The sequence below is a fragment of the Castor canadensis genome, chromosome 1 (assembly GCF_047511655.1).
Source record: "Castor canadensis chromosome 1, mCasCan1.hap1v2, whole genome shotgun sequence".
NCBI classification, from domain to species: domain Eukaryota; kingdom Metazoa; phylum Chordata; class Mammalia; order Rodentia; family Castoridae; genus Castor; species Castor canadensis.
The window spans coordinates 37,894,806-37,899,350 of record NC_133386.1 but is presented as its reverse complement, the minus strand read 5'-3'; the positions used below and the strand labels follow the sequence as shown (position 1 = coordinate 37,899,350).

General features: G+C 41.4%; 1 pseudogene; it reads right to left on the bottom strand.

Moving 5' to 3' along the window:
• Positions 1–348: 348 nt before the first annotated feature.
• Positions 349–1,124, bottom strand: LOC109698276 (acidic leucine-rich nuclear phosphoprotein 32 family member E pseudogene; annotated as a pseudogene).
• Positions 1,125–4,545: the final 3,421 nt, after the last annotated feature.

Sequence of the window (4,545 nt, the reverse complement as noted above, 5' to 3'; positions counted from 1 at the left end):
GAATGAAATGCAACAAACTACCCCTGTATAAAAGTGATCATGTTTTAATTAAAGGCTAAATATGTTTAATATGGTGAACTTGATTTAGAAAAATTAAGATTCCAAATACATTGCTAGAGAATTTTAAAATGGGAGATTCATGAAAAAAATTTTCTCTACATACTATATGATCATTAACAAACTAGTAAATCTTAATTGTAATGATAAGACAAAAATAGTAAAACCACACTTTTCCTATAAAAAGTTACACATTATCTTCTGGTGGGGATAACTATTATACATGGAGAAACAAAGATGTGATCACTATTGCACACCCAGGATCACTAGGGAATGTGATCTTAGAATGATCTAGTCATCTTCCTCTCCATCATCCTCACCATCTCGTTTTCTCTTCTCTCTCTGAAGACTTTCTTCCTCTTCCTCCTCTTCTTCCCCTTCTTCAGCAGTCATCATCATCTTCTTCATCCTGAATTTCTTCTTTCATTAAGTAAGAGAGGCCCACTTCCTCTACTCCCTCTCTCAATTCTGAGCCTACCTTATCCTCATCCTCATCCTATTCCTCCTCCTCCTCATAGCCTTCAGGTGGATCAGCTTCATCTTCCTCCTCATCTTCATATCTTCCTCTCCATCCTCGTTGTCCTCCTCTTTCAAGTCTGGTGCTTCGTTATCCTCCTGATCAAATCCATCTAAGTATGTGATTTGCTGCAGCAGTTCAAAAATACTTTCTCTGTAACCTTCCAGGTTTGTGATCTCACAGTTAAACAAGTCAAGACTTTTCAAATTTTTAAGATTTTGCAGAGCTTCTACTGTACTGAGATCCTTGATTTTGTTTCCACTCAGATTGAGGTAGGTAAGATTTGGATATTTCTCTGCCAGAACTTCCAAGCCTTCAGAAATCATATTGTCACTAAATTCCAACTTTTGAAGTTTATTTAAGCTGGGAAGCTGGGCCAGAGAACTCAATTCTACATTAGCCATATGCAGAAACTCTAGTTCTTTAAAAGTGTCATTCAGGCCTTCAATTTCCCCATTGACACACAGGCAGTTGTCAAGGACTAACTCTGTCACAACCTCCTCTGGGACTCTGCTCCTTAACTCCGGTTAATCCTCTTCTTCATTTCCATGTCTACCTCTTACTTTCTGCTACTACTGTTCTCTTTTCCCCTTTCCTGCCTTTCCCACTACCCTCAACCCTAAAAAATTTTAAAGACCTGGAAATGAATGAAAGCAAATAGGTATGGGGGAGAAAGAAAAGAATAGCAAATGGAGTCCAAGGAGATGGGACTCTAACTCAGCTGCCCCCGCCTCCTTGTCCACATACCTGAGTGCACACACACACACACACCACACACACACCACACACACCACACACACACCACAAACACACCACACACACACACACACCACACACACCACACACACCACACACACATCACACACACACACACACACACCACACACACACCACACACACACACACCACACACACACCACACACACACACACCACACACACACCACACACACATCACACACACACACACCACACACCACACACACACACACCACACACACCACACACACACACACCACGCACCACACACACCACACACACATCACACACACCACACACACCACACACACCACACACACACACCACACACACACACACCACGCACCACACACACACCACACACACACCACACACACCACACACACCACACACCACACACACACACCACACACACACACCACACACACACACACACACACCACACACACACACCACACACACACACACCACACACACCACACACCACACACACACACCACACACACACCACACACACACACCACACACACACACACCACACACACACACACACACACCACACACACCACACACCACACACACACACCACACACACACACCACACACACACACACACACACCACACACACCACACACCACACACACACACCACACACACACACCACACACACACACACACACATCACACACACACACCACACACACACACACCACACACACACCACACACACACACACCACACACACACCACACACACATCACACACACACACACACACACCACACACACACACACCACACACACCACACACCACACACACACACCACACACACACCACACACACACACCACACACACCACACACACACACCACACACACCACACACACACACCACACACACACCCTGCAGTTCCTTCCCCCTCATTGGCTGCTCAGAGCGCTCCTCTTCATACTCTTTACTCTTCATGGTAAAGAGTGCTAGCAATTTCTTCTATATTGTCCCAGAAATAGTTCATCCATTTACAAATATCTAGGTTTTTTCTCCCAGCGCTTTTATTTTGAAACATAAAAATCCACAGAAAATTGCAAGTATAAAACAATGGACCACACACAGGTAGCCTTCTTCTAGACTTGTTCTGACTAATTTAGTAGCTCTAGCAACATGTGTCTCTTACGAATTGATATGTTGCTAGTACTAATACTTTAGATATTCTTTAAGTATTGCATATATTTAGATTTCAAGCTTTTTTATGCAAAAAATAGGAATGTAAAATTCCTCAATACTTTTTAGGTTGATTATTCTTAAAATTATCATTGGATTTATTGTGTTACATAAAATACTAAAAGTCATTTCAACTTCTTTTTACTATTTTAATATAGCTATTGAACTATTTTAAACTATATATGTAGTTTATATTAGGTTTTCATTTTATGATATAAATCTAGATTCACCAATTGTTAGTATTTTGCCATACTGGTTTTGTCTCAATCATTTCCTGAACCATTTGAGGTTACTTGCAACATCATGATACTTTATTTCTATTTTTTTTCATTTTTCTTTTATTATTCACATGTGCATACAAGGCTTGGGTCATTTCTCCCCCCTGCCCCCACCCCCTCCCTTACCACCCACTCCACCCCCTCCCGCTCCCCCCCTCAATACCCAGCAGAAACTATTTTGCCCTTATCTCTAATTTTGTTGTAGAGAAGTATAAGCAATAATAGGAAGGACCAAGGGGTTTTGCTGGTTGAGATAAGGATAGCTATACAGGGCATTGACTCACATTGATTTCCTGTGCGTGGGTGTTACCTTCTAGGTTAATTCTTTTTGATCTAACCTTTTCTCTAGTACCTGTTCCCCTTTTCCTATTGGCCTCAGTTGCTTTAAGGTATCTGCTTTAGTTTCTCTGCGTTAAGGGCAACAAATGCTAGCTAGTTTTTTAGGTGTCTTACCTATCCTCACCCCTCCCTTGTGTGCTCTCGCTTTTATCATGTGCTCATAGTCCAATCCCCTTGTTGTGTTTGCCCTTGATCTAATGTTCGCATATGAGGGAGAACATACGATTTTTGGTCTTTTGAGCCAGGCTAACCTCACTCAGAATGATGTTCTCCAATTCCATCCATTTACCAGCGAATGATAACATTTCGTTCTTCTTCATGGCTGCATAAAATTCCATTGTGTATAAATACCACATTTTCTTAATCCATTCGTCAGTGCTGGGGCATCTTGGCTGTTTCCATAACTTGGCTATTGTGAATAGTGCCGCAATAAACATGGGTGTGCAGGTGCCTCTGGAGTAACCTGTGTCACAGTCTTTTGGGTATATCCCCAAGAGTGGTATTGCTGGATCAAATGGTAGATCGATGTCCAGCTTTTTAAGTAGCCTCCAAATTTTTTTCCAGAGTGGTTGTACTAGTCTACATTCCCACCAACAGTGTAAGAGGGTTCCTTTTTCCCCGCATCCTCACCAACACCTGTTGTTGGTGGTGTTGCTGATGATGGCTATTCTAACAGGGGTGAGGTGGAATCTTAGTGTGGTTTTAATTTGCATTTCCTTTATTGCTAGAGATGGTGAGCGTTTTTTCATGTGTTTTCTGGCCATTTGAATTTCTTCTTTTGAGAAAGTTCTGTTTAGTTCACGTGCCCATTTCTTTATTGGTTCATTAGTTTTGGGAGAATTTAGTTTTTTAAGTTCCCTGTATATTCTGGTTATCAGTCCTTTGTCTGATGTATAGTTGGCAAATATTTTCTCCCACTCTGTGGGTGTTCTCTTCAGTTTAGAGACCATTTCTTTTGATGAACAGAAGCTTTTTAGTTTTATGAGGTCCCATTTATCTATGCTATCTCTTAGTTGCTGTGCTGCTGGGGTTTCATTGAGAAAGTTCTTACCTATACCTACTAACTCCAGAGTATTTCCTACTCTTTCTTGTATCAACTTAAGAGTTTGGGGTCTGATATTAAGATCCTTGATCCATTTTGAGTTAATCTTGGTATAGGGTGATATACATGGATCTAGTTTCAGTTTTTTGCAGACTGCTAACCAGTTTTCCCAGCAGTTTTTGTTGAAGAGGCTGCTATTTCTCCATCGTATATTTTTAGCTCCTTTGTCAAAGATAAGTTGCTTATAGTTGTGTGGCTTCATATCTGGGTCCTCTATTCTGTTCCACTGGTCTTCACGTCTGTTTTTGTGCCAGTACCATGCTGTTTTTATT